Source organism: Ictidomys tridecemlineatus, unplaced genomic scaffold (genome assembly GCF_052094955.1).
Source record: "Ictidomys tridecemlineatus isolate mIctTri1 unplaced genomic scaffold, mIctTri1.hap1 Scaffold_135, whole genome shotgun sequence".
Taxonomy (NCBI): Eukaryota; Metazoa; Chordata; class Mammalia; order Rodentia; family Sciuridae; genus Ictidomys; species Ictidomys tridecemlineatus.
In genome coordinates this window covers 574,992-590,298 of record NW_027521208.1, presented here as the reverse complement: position 1 = coordinate 590,298, position 15,307 = coordinate 574,992, and the positions used below count along the sequence as shown (strand labels likewise).

The window sequence follows — 15,307 nt, the reverse complement described above, 5'->3', positions numbered from 1 at the left end:
GCAAAGCTGAAGAAAATGCAATTAACCAACAAATAACTTGAGCAAATGTTCAGCCTCCCTAGTAATAAAAGCAATGTAAATTGAAACACCAAGGTCTTTTCCTTCTCACATTCCCTGAAATTTGCACTAAAAAAAATACTTATTTCTGGGGCTAGGGTTGTGGCTCAATGGTAGAGTGCTCTGCTAGCATGCATGAGGCACTGGTTCGATCCTCAGTACCACATAAATGTGAAACAAAAATACTGTGTCCACCTAAAACTAAAAAATAAATATTTTTTAAAAATGCTTACTCTTAGTACTAGGAAGATTGCACATGCTGGTAAATGTGTTAATTGGTATCAGTTAAAAGAAACTTGGCTATTAGTTTCATGGAATGTTTATATTCTTCAGTCCAGCAATCTCCCTTTCAATAATCATAAAAACATGGACAGGGGCTGGGGTTATGGCTCAGTGGTAGAGTGCTCACCTCACATGTGCGAGGTCCTAGGTTCGATCCTTAGCACCACATAAAGATAAATAAATAAAATAACGGTATTGTATCTAACTACAAACTAAAAAATCAAATTTTTTTAAAAAAAGGACAAAGATAAAATTCATGAGAGAATATTCCTTGCATCACTATCTATAGTGGGGGAAAATCAGATAAAATGCTCAAGATTGTTGATTAAAATAAAAATAACTCTTTTAAAAAGAAAAAAGGCCAATTAGAGCAATAAACTTTATACTATGTGAAATGAAAAGTGAAACGTGTGACTGGAAGTGAAATGGAACCTGTTTTTTCAAGAAAATTAATTTATTAAGAAATATGACGGGCTGGCGATGTGGCTCAAGAGGTAGCATGCTCGCCTGGCATGCGTGCGGCTCGGATTCGATCCTCAGCACCACATACAAAGATGTTGTGTCCGCCAAAAACTAAAAAATTTTTAAAAAATTCTCTCTCTCTCTCCCCTCCCTCTCTCTCTCTCACTCTCTCTTAAGAAAAAAAAAAGAAATATGACAACTTGTGGGTTGGGGTGTGGCTCAGTGGCAGAGCCCTTGCCTAGCACAAGTGAGGACTTGGGTTCGATCCTCGGCACCACATAAAAAATAAATAAATTATAAAATAAAGAACTCTGAAAAAAAAGGAAGAAAGAAAAGAAATATGACAATATGTAAAACCTAACAGTATAGAATGCAACAACAAGTCGTGTCCTGTGACCTAGAAATCACACACAGGAGACTCTACTTGCAGAAAGAGGCTTACACATTAAAACACTTTATAAACAAAGATACACAGCAGTCTGTTAATTTTTTTTTTAACTAGGAGGATTATAAATTATCAAACAAAAATGAAAAGTGATTCCTACCAGTGAAAAAAGAAGGGTGTGTGTAGAATAACTACAAATACATTTTATAAAAACTAAATACTCATGAATTAAAAAAAAGGTCCAGAAAACACAGCAAAATGACAACTGCAATGCAATAGCCTAGGTGAAGACAATAAAACTGTGTAACTTTTTCATATTTTTCTTAATAAGCACATATTACTTTCAACATACAAAGAGAGAAGAAGAGTGAAACAGAAGAGTAGGAGTGAAGTCCTGGAAACCACAGCGTCATCTTCCCCCCACCAAGGTTCTGCCCATACTTAACTACCCCATGCCAAATCGACACACTGGCCACAAAGAAGAGAGATGCTAGTTGGAAAGCAAACCTTTTGACTATAAGGAAAGAAAACTCAGCCATGGCACTGAAACCAGGAAGTACCTGAAGGACCAAAAAACAAGGCTGACTGTTGGAAAAGAAAGAGTGTAGGAAAAGATTTGGGAGTCCAAAGACCTACTGAAAATGTACCAGTGTTTTCTTTTAATTCACAAATGCACCCAGGTCTCTGAAGATTCAAGATTTTTCTAAGTAAACGGATCAAAAAACACAGAACAAGGAGAAGAGAAAATACTCTGACATATCATTTATTGTTCCCCATAGAGAATAAGATATTGCCAATTACAGAGTACCTCTGATTATAAAGAATACACACTAGAAATCAGGGAGTCCCTCTGAGAAATCTCCTTAAAGAGCTGGCCTACCTCTAAGCACTTCCTACCACATGAGCTATATCACATATACCATAGAGAAAAACGGGAAGAATCCTCAGATGCTCGCCTCTTGGATTATACCAGAACAATGGTATAATATTTGATTCCTCTCTCTTCTTCTTTATCATTGCTGTCACTTCACAATAAGACTGACCTGTTCCTTGATTGTGTTTTACTTTATTTCATTGTAAGCACACTATATGTTCCATGAGAATAGGCTGTTCTTAGATCTTTTTTGGTGTCACCTAGTACTAAGCCCTGTATACAGTTGATAGTTAATACATATTTATTGATAGATATCAGGCTAGGTGCTCAAAGTCATTCCAGACTAAGGTAAATTGAGAAACATGATTCCTTCTGCTACTGTGATTTTTTAAAATAATTCTATGAAGAGTGACATTACTCCAGGTGTCACTATACATGACTGTAATCCCAGCTACTTGGAAGGCTGAGGCAGGAGGATCCCAGCCTTGGCAACTTAACAAGACCTTATCTCAAAATAAAAAATAAAGAAGGCTGGGGATACAGCTAAGTGGTAGAGCACTTGCCTAGCAGGCATGAAGCCCAGGTGTAGTCCTTAGGACTACCAAAAAAAAAAAAAAGAAAGGAAGAAAGAAAGAAAGAAAAGAGGGTTATTATACAGAAGGCCCTAAAAAACCATTAAAAATTCTATTTAATGGGGAGCAGGAAGAAACATCCACAGAAAATGCCAGGGATTCCACAGGATTCAATTTTCATGGACAAGCCAACCAGTTTGGCAATGCATAAGGGCACAATTTTAAATGCAGCCAGGGCTGAAAACAGGAAGGATATACACAATCAAGTATTTAGGGACAGTATGTTCCTTGGTGGAAGGCCACAACTTATAGTCATATGGCAAATGAAATACATGATATTATAAATGGTGGCATTGCAGGTAGCCCACAGAAGTTATTTACTTCACCACTGGAACAATATGCTTTTATAATGATAAATAATTGAAAACTAGTTCATTGAAATATTGGAAAGCAATCAAGGAGAACACCACTAAAAGAACTTCTTTTCTCTGAAATATAGAAGCTTCAGGGAAAGTTCTCAATTAAAGCATTAAGGAGTTGGAGATGACCTGTGCTGGGTTTCTGGGGGAAACTAGGCACTTGTGACCCTTAGAAGTCAGTGACACAATATTTTTAATACACATAATTACATTTCCAAATGCAGGTAGGGGAGGCAGAGCACCAATATTGCTCTGCGTTGACCACATTTTCTAGCAGCAATATAAACAAAAGGTGAGGGAAGATTTTCCCACATTAATGGAAGAACTGGAAGAGACACAGGGAGAAAGTGTGTTTAAAAGACATTAGCAAGAGCTCTGCTACAGCCACGTCTGCACAGTGCAGCGGGAGTGAGGCTCTTCCCATGAGGAAGAGCAAAGTCCACAGTTACCTTCAGCTTCCCACCTTGCTTTATAGGTAACTTTACAGTTGAGTCCAAGTCTTGCCTCTCCTATTCCATTGTTCTTCAGAGATTTGCATCCTATTTTATAAATGTGTGTCATCCCCTCATCCCCTCAGTGCTTGAACCTACCTCGTATACTTGCTGAATGGATGATGAAGAAAAAAAATGTCAGAATGCCTAACCTGGACACCAGTTACACAGAAATGGAACCACAGGCATAGGAAAGCTTTGATTAAAGGGGTGACAGAGGGGATCAAGTGAATTACGGGACAGGGGTATGTAGCTGACCATTAGATGGATCTAAGTCAATTATTCAGATTTGAGAGGTTGTAGAAATAGATACAACTAAGATGAAGATGTCTTAAGAGCAAAAGAAAGGCAAGATGTCATGGAATTGTGCTTATAGAATGGAAAATTCTAGTCTTCCAAGATTTAGCAACTGGATCAGACGTACTGATCCTTGTCAAATGAAGCTAATCTAACCCTAACTTCTGTCAAGCCCAGCTGGTTTGCCCTGACCCAGACAGCCTCATGTTCCAATTCTATAGAGGCAGTTTGTAGAGAACAAAGCAGTTAGAGTTCAGAGGACAGAAAAGAAAGAAACTTGGCAGAAAAAGAAAGAGAGATTATTCAGAACAATTGGCCTAATTTGAGTTCAGAGGCCAAAAAAGTCACATCAAAATACCACATTCAATTGAAATAGAACAGGGATTTTTGACACAGAAACAAAAATAATTAAATGCCAATTCCCATAAATTTAGAAAGATCATTTGACTTCACACTATTTGGCATTATGATAAGAAAACCAATATATGGGTCAAATTCCAAAAGTAAACCAGAGTTTGTGATAACAAACATGTTAACACTGTTATCTTATTAGAGATTAGCTGTGAACCAGGAAGATAATTCATAATGTCAAAGAGCATTTTCAAGCTTGGATTCAGAATCTCTATTTTAATGTTTTACAAAACTTGGTTCATGTGTGAAGACATACATATACTTTGTTTCTGGGTGCTATGGTTTTGGATATGGTTTATCCCTCAAAAGGACATATGCTGGAAGATTGGTATCCAATAAAATGATGTTGGAGTAGTCAAACTTTTAAGGGGTAGGTCCTCATGGAAGGTAACTAGGTTACAGGGTTACTTATACCCTCATGAATAGATTAATGATGTCTTGGAATAGGTCAAACCTCATGGGACTGAATTAGTTCTTGATAAACTGGGCTATTGGAAAGTAAAGCCACACCATGCAATTGGCCCTTCTACGCAGTCCATTGGTTTCCTTTCTACTTCCTGACCATGTTGTGATAGCCATGGGTGTGGGGGAGGGAACTTTTCCAGAATACTAGCACCATGTTGTTTGGACCACCTTCCACCACCAGAATCATGAGCCAAATAAATCTTTCTTTATGCACTACCTAGCATCACGTATTCTGTTATAGCAACATGAAATGGACTAAGAAATTACATGAAAAATTTTTAAATGCAAGCTATTTACAAGAATGAATTATAGCCACATCAGTGTTTATAGCAGCTCAATTCAAAATAGCTAAGCTATGGAACCAACCTAGGTACCTTTCCACAGATGAATGGATAAAGAAAATGTGGTATACATACAAAATGGAATGTTAGTAAGCCATAAAGAAGAGTGAAATTATGGCATTGGCTGGTAAATGGTTGGAACTGAAGAATGTCGTGCTAAGTGAAATAAGCCAGTCCCCCAAAAAACCAATGGTTGAATGTTATCTCTAATACGTGGATGCTAACACACAGTTAAGGAAAGTGGAGAGGAGAAGAATAGAAGTTCAATTGGATTAGATAAAGGAGAATGAAGAGAAGGGAGTGGAGAGGAGAATAAGAAAGACAGTACAATGAATTGAACATAACTTTCCTATGTTCATACGCGAATACATGACCAGTATAATTCTACATCATGTACAATCACAAGAATGGGATCCTAATTAGAATAAGCTATATACCATGTATGTATAGTGTTAAAATACACTCTACTGTCATATAAAAAGAATAAAAAAAATTAAAAAGAATGAATTATACAGAACCGAATATCTAGACCCTTGTACTATTTCATATTTCTTTACAACTACATGTAGGAAATATGTAAAGGAAATAAATTTTCATATTAGGCTAAAATATATTTATTATCTTCCTATATTTAAATCACTGTTCCTAATGAAAACATTTTCAATGCTTTTGAGATGACCTTGAACATCAGACATCAATATAGTAACACACATTGCTTAATTCACACTCTCTCCCCGACCTTGTCCTTCCTTTTAATGGAACTTGACTTTTAGAATTTACCATTCTCAGACTAGTTATGTGCTTCAGGAAGAGCTAACATATATTCCAGGCCCAACTGAAGAACCCTGATTTGTCTAAGCTAATTATGGCAGATCTATTTCCCCCACCCGGGTTAAGCTGGGACATGTTAAAAATTAACTTTGGTCAATAATATGTGAATAAAAACCTGTAGGATGTGAAGGTGGGGACATAGAAACACACACAGGAGGAAGTGTCATTGTTTTCAAAAAGAAATAAGAAACACGGCTTATAAATATTGTGTTTCAACTCTAATATCTGGAGGATGGCTCCAACATCTACATAATAGCAGCCATCTTGTAACCATCCAGAAAGCCCCCTTGGTCCATGCCTTCACGTCTAGGATGGCACAGTAGAAACACAGAGAAAACACATGCTTCAACCTGAAAGAAATAAATCCCCCTTAAAACATCCTGGTTACATATGTAATAACTTTTCCCTGTTTAAATTCTGATTTGGGTTTTTTATTAGTTGTATCCAAAAGCATTCTAACTACTATTAAGTCTGAACTATTTCAAACTTACATTTAAATATTAAAAAATGGAGCTATTATTTGAGGGATGAAAAATGACAATGACAAGAGTATGCTACTTAATTTTTTTAACCACACAAATATAAGATAAAGATATTGTGTCCACCTATAGCTACTTAATTTTTTACTAGGACATCTAGCCCAAGGTACAGAACTCAGTACTTCTAGTGAATCCTAAAGTCTATTATATTTCAAAGGTGTTTACTACTCTATTCCCCCTTCACTACTTGCCTCCCCTCCTTCCCCATTTACAAGCAAACACATAAGTACACATACCACAGTCTGACAGATTAGGTCCTCAGCCTGCTGACCAGTTCATCATCCAGACTGGCGGTGCTACTTTCCCCATGTCATGACTTTAGGAAAATGGAAAGTATCTTCTTCTAATAACGGTAAAGACAAACACCAAAAAAGTAATATACTGCTCATGACAGGCTCTGTGTACTGGTGAATAAATGCTCTGTACATGAAAATAATTTGTGTTCCAGTCCTGCCACTTTCCAGCTATATGACAGCAGGCAAATAACTAAAATTCACTCCCTGTCGTTTTACTCCATTGTGAGGTGATGATGATATTACTCACCTTGCAAGGATCTCGTGAAGGTTAAATTAGACACACATAAAAAATTTTATTGATCATATTTTTATCTAAAATAGTTTTTGGTGTAACAACAATTGTTGGAAATTTCTGGAATTTCAAAACTATATGTTACTAAAATCAATAGTTACTAGGACTGAATTCTGAACAAATTATAAATGTTATCTTAAGTTCTAAGAAAACCATTCCCTCTGGCCTTAAGTTCTTTGACTCCATTTTCTCATTTGGAAAACAGCTCTGTGGTGTTTCTCTACAGGTAGTGAACGGGCAACAAATACAGCTTGTAAACTTCCTGATAAATGAATACTTTATCTCATAGCCCTGGAAGCAACCCTGACGTCTTAAATTATGTAATCCTGGTATTACATTATATTAGTCTGGCTCATATAAAATGTAAGCTACAAAAATATCAAAGCTAAGAAAAAATATTTACTCATGCTTTTACATGCAGAAAGAGAATGCATGCATTGCCAAGATTCCATAGAACAAGCTCAAACGAGAGCAACAATGCCTCAGTTATTAGAGAGGGCAATGGCCTGAAGCAGTCCTAAGGAACAAAGATTACTTGGTCCATGCAAGAGTCAATATTTAAGCATACAATGAGTAATTCCCGCTTTAAGTTCATGAACATATTTCTTTTCAAGAACTTCTTTTTGGTTACAAATTTCATTTGTGGTCTTCCTACCTATAATCCATGAACCTATGAATGAACAAAACGTTGAAATATGAAACTCTCCAGCAAACAAAAATGTCAGTACAGACTTAATTCTGACTAGACCATCTCAACAAGGTTACACAAGACTTGTACTGTACTTCTCAGTCTCAAAAATACTCATTTATCTACCCTGGCTAAAGCAACAGATTGAATGTTCTACAAAGATCTGTGGTAAATGCATGAATGACACCTCCAGACTATATCAAATCATGGGGCTCTTAACTTTAAATCATTATTATTTAAAATCCTCTGACAAGTAAAGTGCCTCTTTGGGAGAATGAACCTCATATTCCACATTAGAATCATTTAAATTCAAATGAATATTATTGTTGCTAATAGAAACTTCATTTCTAAATATTTTTTCAAATGTTCTAGTCATCCTATAAGCTAAAAATAACCATTAAATTATATTAATGCTAGCTTTGTGATCTTGAGCAAATCACTTAATTTTCTGCACCTTAATTTTCTTATCTGTTAAATGAAAATGGGATTGGGTGACTTTTTAGGTCCTTTAGAAAATAAAAACAAATAATAATTGTTTTCATTTATGTCATTTTAATTAAAGATGTGAAAAATGTAACCAAAGATTCTGTAAAACATTAAGTCTAAAAGAAATTGAACCACAGCCAAGAATTTTTGTAAACCCCAAATCCCCTCTCGATAGCACCAAACAATTGAGTTTTACAGAGTTAACTATGAAAAAGGTAAATTTCTTATTAGTAAAACTGATAACCTCCTGGGCTAATTTAATTCATTCTCTACTTGCCAACCAGAAAAGTATGATTTTTACCTTTCTGATTTAACAGCATAATATTAGAAACTTTAAGGCCTACTCTTGCCTCATCTCTTATATACATGAAAACAGTGAGGCTCACTCAAAAAAAGAATACTTATGGGCATTCTCATCCATAGCCTACCTGCCTGCCCCTCTATCGGGTATACTGTATTTTCTCTTGCCTTTGTCTTACTTGCAATAAACTGCTCTAATAACCTCCCCACCAAAAACATAAAATTCACGAACGAAAAAAACTACATAATTCATATGGTCTTCCAACACCCACAGAAAGGGTCTTAGAGTCAACTCAAGCAAACTTCTCCCCTGCGCCCCACCCCCACTGAAATCAACATACCATATTAAAAATGTGTGATTATTGGTCCACATTCAGACTTTGAATGAACGAATGAAGTGGCTTGTCTCCCACAGTTAGCGCAATGTAAAATCTAAAGACATACACCAAAAAAGTAAAATACTACTCATGACAGGCTCTATGTATTGATAAATAAGTGCCCTGTACATGAAAATAATTTGTGTTCCAGTCCTGCCACTTTCTGGCTATACGACAGCAGGCAAATAACTAAAATTCACTCCCTGTGGTTTTACGCCACTGTAAAGTGATGATGATATTATTCACCTTGCAGGGATCTCGTGAAAGTTAAATTAGACACATAAAAATGGCCTGGCACAAGCCAACCATGGAATAGGCAAAAGACACTAAAAGACATGCCATCTGCCTTACAAAACTTCTCCCTTCCCTCAAGGTAAGTTGAACAGAATCCAATGCAACAGATAGCTGCCATATTTTTCACTGGGCTGTCAGTTCCCCTTAGGCACAGAATATTTCTGATTCATCTCTGCATGCTAGTACCCAGCAGATTGAAAACATAATGAACGTTATTCAATGGGGAAAATGAGAATTCTTTGGGTCTGAGGATGTTAATATTATACCAGACCCAGTGAAAGAAAATTCCAATTTTCAGTTTGGCCAAATAGGTAAGTGTTTACTACAAGCTTCTATGTGGTTCAAAGCAAATAAGCTATTCTGAATTCTAATAATTACATTCTCTAAAATATAAAAAACTCAATTGCCCTAAAGCTCTCAATTTTAGTCTTGAAAAACCAATTCTTTCCTAAACAATGGAGTGGGTAACCACAGAAACTTGTGGAATCTCTTTTCCTAGAAAACACGAAGAACAGGAAAGAAGCCAGTCAGTCTGGAAATGGCTTCAAAATCTGCCGATAAGCAAGAAGTTGGGCTGAGTTAGATGCCCCTTGAAGGGTTCCTCCAGACCTATGCCACTAAGAAAAATAATTCTAATAATTCTGTCATTTATGTCCAAGAAAATAAAATAAATCTAACATCTCCCAATACAGTCATTTGAAATTATTTTATTTGGATCTAGTGATGCTTTTACAAACCCATTTTCTTCTTAAATTATAGTAAACTGTACTAAGCTCTTAATTTGAATATGAGCTCTTCTTAATAATACAGAATAGAAATTGCACTTAACACAGTAAACAAAATTATTTATTCATTTCTCTTTTTCAGTCTATTTCATGACCTTAAATCTACTCATCCCCAAAGCCTTATAAGAAATACTATTTCCCCCAAAATACATCACTCTATTTTTTCCATTTACAGATGTCCAAGGCATTCATTACCCAAATCACATTGCGCAGGTGATTAGTATATGATATCTTCTATTTTCATCTGATTCACAAGTAACAGTTTATTTCTCCCCAGCTGAACTGTAAGCTCAAAAGCCCAAGTTTTGGAGCCCTCATGTTTAAACTGAATTCAAGGTAAGTACTTATTCATCATTAAGTTCTTATTGGCTCACAGGTTGAGTTTAAGCAAAAGGAAAATGTAAAAGCAATACTATTTAACTCTGTACACTGAGCACCTGTATGAAGTTTTGGCAAAGCAGACACTCCACAAAGTCAAAAATAAAGCTTCTCAGACTACTATATATTGGCACTTGCCACTTAGCTGCAACTAACATAGTTGAAGGTTAAGACACACAAGGGACCCAGAGTTAAAGATGCAATTGGTTTAGCTGCTACCCTATAAAGAATGAGCAGCTATCAAGGACGGTCCATTCACATACAGATGGCAGCTACTATAGAAAAGCAGAAAGCACAGCACCTTCCCCAGAAAACAGGGCTATGCATGTTCCGATTTTACATGGAATCCATTATTCATTCTGTCAGACTAAGTCAGTTAAATGGCAACAAACAGAAAGGAAAGAGTGTTAGAAAATTACAGTGTAATAACATGACTGTAAAACTTGTATTTTCTCACTGTTCATAATCCAAAGAACACATCTAGATCAGACCAATGGGCTCAAAAGCTCAATCTTAAGTGCATTCCACACACTCATACAGAGAGGCAGACCCCTGGTCCTTTCTCCACATATTAAATGAAAACTTCTGGTCCCTACTATGTGTCAGGTACTGTCTAAGGCATTGGCACTTTATCAAACATGCAATTCTAGTAACATTATATAAAGTCTCAGCTTCATATTTTAGAGGGAAGACACCTCAGGCTTGGCCCAACCTCTTATTTGAGCAAGAAGAAACTCAAGGCACAGAGAGGATAACCTCGTTGGTTATTGTGGCTTTATGAGAACAAAGGCAGGAGTAGAAAACAAACTTTTTATCCATCCCTCCCCAGTAATAAAATTTACTTTTTCTACTAAGCAAGTATTTCTATATGCTTCCTACACACCAGACAGTATACAAGGTACCAGATACACAGGATTCTGACCCTGGTGCTGTCCTCAAAAGGCACAGTCTAACAACAAGGCAACAGACAGAAACAGCAAACCATATCTCTAATTGTTTAGGACTTCAATTTTAAAAAAAATTAATAATAAAATTGTAATAGTTTGTTGTAGACTCTTAATAACCCCATGAAGATAAAATCTAGATCTTACTACTCCTGTCATATAGATTGAGAAACTGAAGTATGGAGTGAATAAGGGACTCTACTAAGGTCATCTCCAGTGGCAGCAAAATGCCTAGAAACCAAGTTTATTTACTCCAAGGTAGACATTCTTTTCACACTAGATGGGAAAAAAGCAGATGTTCTTTTTATGTTCAGTTCCTTTCTGACCAAGAGCACACATTTGCAAGACTGCATGCAGAACAACCTGTGGTTGTGAAAGCAAATTTAACTGGCTGTGAGGTGTCATCAGCTGAGGTTAGTTATTTGATGACTGAGTAATCACCCAACAAGACATTGTAAGTAGCATTCTTAAAGTGCCCTTTATATATTCAAAGAATAGATGGAAACGGTCCTATCCTTCGGGGAATTAATATGTAGAAAATGGGTATATAAATATTTCAACAAAAAGTTACAAAATTAAATAAACTACAAAAGTAGAATAATCACAAACAATTGCAAATTTAACAAACTAAATGTTTTGCAGAACTTCTAAGAAGACCTGCCAAGAAACTGATAATTCAAGAGTTAAATAGAAAAGAGAAGCCTGTATAGGAGATGACACATGCCAGTCTTCTGATTATTGAAATACAGGCTCTTACTAAAAAATGTTCACCACACTTAAGTAAAATATCAACTTCCTAATTCCTTCATTTCACTTTCCACCATTAGTCAAAATAATTATACAAATATTCCATTTCCCTTCTTCTAGGAAAGTTATTAATTTTGTAATCTTCTCTATTCAAAAGAAATGAATTTCCATCAGTGTGACTTTAGCTAAAAGGGTAAAACTGTGTGATCTCATCGCCCTTTTATTCTTCTATCCTCTTTCAGTTGCAACCTAAATGAAATTAATGATCATTTTTCTCTGGTGCACAGTAAAATTTATGTACACATTCAAGAAGAGCAATTTTAACATTAACTTTAATTGTTACTTAATATCATATTTTATTCATACTACTAAACATCATCATGGTCTCATAAAAAGATACAACTATTTTAAACTTAAGCACACTGTAGAATTATTAACAAATTAGACAAAGTTAAAAAGAAACAAATACTAGTAATTTTCAGTTAATGACAGGAAAAATTACTTTAAGAAAGAGCTAAAGGGGCTGGTGTCATGGCTTTGTGGTAGAGCAGTTGCCTACCATGCATAAGACACTGAGTTTAATCCTCAGCACCACCTAAAAATAAATAAATAAAGGTATTGTGTCCATCTTCAACTAAAAATATTCAAAAAAAATAAAAGGCTATAAAGTAAAAATTATAATCATGCTACCAAAGTAGTAATATTTATTTTAAAAATACAACTCAGGGGAGAAAAAAAAATCTCTTAGTATTCCTGCATTTACTCAGGGGATTCAAACTTAGAGCCAGTTACCTTTCTTTGAAATATTTGGTGAATTTTACAGGCTGATAAGTAGCAATTTCCAGAACCACCACAGCAGGTTTCACTAGAATTACCACAAGCATATCAAAAAATTATTTCATCATATCTTTTAGTTCTTAAAACTTAATTTCATCACAAGAAGACATATTTTAATAAATACCAGTTTAAAATCTAAATTTGAAGCAAAAGCATAGTAACTTGTTTAGGGAAGAGAGAAGCTGGGCTTGAATTCATGTTTAGGTCCTTAAGACAATGACTTGTATGTCAAATTAGATTCTAAAAGTTTAAGGGAGTAATTAAACATGCAGCGACAGTGACATCTAGTGTTAACAGCTGCAAGCCAACTACACTACTATTAAATCCTCAAATGCTGAAGAACTATCCAAAGCTTCTCTTTAAGAATAAACAGAACTTGTGCATTATATTAAAAAATAATAATAATAATAACCAAAATGGTTCCATAGATTTCCTTCCAGACATTAAAAAGCCTTACTGAAAAAACAGAGTAAATTAAAGACCAAAAAAGTAAATGCATTATTTATTTCACACAGTCAACATCTCCAACTTTCTCCCTTCGTTTAGGAGAGTAATGAATGCACAGGTAGTCTGGAAGGTATTCTGATAAGAGTCTCACAATCTTTTAAACTTTTGCCTATATGATTAAAGATACTGCACAGATAGTAAATACTCGATAACACACCAGGAAAAAAGAATGTAGGACATTTCAGGAATACTTGAAGAAGACATAAAGAAAAAAGAATAGTTACTGCAGTGAGAAACAAGTCTATATTTCAGCCCTGGCTTCCTTGCTTTATATTTGTTGATTTGAAAGGTCAACTTTGTAATCAGTTGATATTTTTGCCCAAGGATTTAGAATTTGGCAGCACAGGTTAATTCATTATACCATTTTTATAGTTTTATGCTACAGATGAATCTGTAATAGTAAGCAAAATTTCGACAATTATTTTTGGCCAGGACAATTTTGTGTAAAAAGAAAAGTTAGCATTAGATGAAGCTTACTTACCTATTTGTTTTGGAAAGTTCATCCTTTCCCCTTTTAACTCCAAAAATTCTTGTGATCAAGGAACTAAAGAGAAGAGTGGATGAATTTCTCACCTATTATAAAAATAAACACACAATATGGGTCAAGGAATATTTATGGCATGAAATCAACATGCATAATGGTCAACTAGGTATTCCAATCATTGTACCATTGGCTAGTGTAGGACTAAAGAAAACATGGTTTGTTTTCACAAAATGAGACAACTTAAAAAAAAAAAAAACTTAATAGTAATTGACTCAATGAACTCTTAAATTAAGCCCTAACTCCAAACACAATATAGTTTTTTCCTATTCTAATATTATCAATTGATTTCATTTTGTCCTTGAATTGAATCATCAAACAGTACTTTAAGAAAAAAAAACTATTTTTCATATCCTTCCTGACAACGATTATTCTAGACCTCAACTCTTTTCACTTATTTTTCTGTACTTACCTACCTGTGAGAAAATACTTGTAAGACTTAATTTCAAAGAATCCATGTAATAAATAGTCAAGAAAATACTTAATATTCCAAATGCCATTAACTTCACAATGCCAATAATATAGCCAAGGGATATTAACCCTAAAATTATATGATAGAACTGATTAATAAAAACAAGAGGCAAGAATAATGTTAATAAACTTGGATCATTTCTCCAAGACACTACAGAGTATGTTTTCCAAGCCAATGCATCAAGATACTTTGGAATTTCATGACAATGTCTTGAATATTCTAGCATTATTGGTCTTCCTCAATCACCTTGCCAAATCAGAGTAGAGAGGTTTAAGTATGTACTGCCTTCCTTATGGTGTGCAAGGCAATATACCAGCACCACAGAGAATACCTAGAAATAGAAGACACACAATTGCTGCCATCATAGAGCTTATTTTCTAATTAGGTAAGTGATCATATGGTATGTTAAGTAGCAATATAATCAGAAAAGTCATTAAAAGTAATAATGCAGGCTGGAGCCATAGCTCAGTGGTAGAGCTCTTGCCTCACACATGTAAGGCACTGGGTTTGATCCTCAGCACCACACAAAAATAAATTAATAAACAAAGATTTTTTTTAAAAAGTAATAACTTGAGATTTAGAAAACCACTTCCTGAAACCATTGCATAAGGATCACAAACTCAAACGCCCAGTAGAAGCAGGGAGCAACAGAGGCAGCAGTGGACTGTGTCTAATGTAGTCCCTGCTAAGCTTCAGCTGACTAGCTGCCATGAAGGAATGCAAGCCTAATGTTGCCAGATCTTCTGCTTTTTTAACAGAAGCCAGAAACATGATTTTTATGTGAAATCTCACTATTTTGAAATGTTGGCAACAAATTAAAGAAAAGGGGTGGTGGAAAAATGACCATAGAGTCCAAATAAAATTCATATCAAAATTGCAATGAAACCCTAATCTTGGACAGATCTACTTAGGTCCATTCAATAGTCAGCAAACATTA

General features: G+C 35.2%; 1 long non-coding RNA gene across 1 annotated transcript in view; it reads right to left on the bottom strand.

Moving 5' to 3' along the window:
- Window positions 1–13,930, bottom strand: part of LOC144372586 (uncharacterized) — a 56,756-nt gene extending 42,826 nt beyond the window's left edge. The window contains exon 1 of the long non-coding RNA XR_013432554.1: window positions 13,839–13,930. This is a non-coding gene — a long non-coding RNA (uncharacterized LOC144372586). The remainder of the gene's footprint in view (window positions 1–13,838) is intronic.
- Window positions 13,931–15,307: the final 1,377 nt, after the last annotated feature.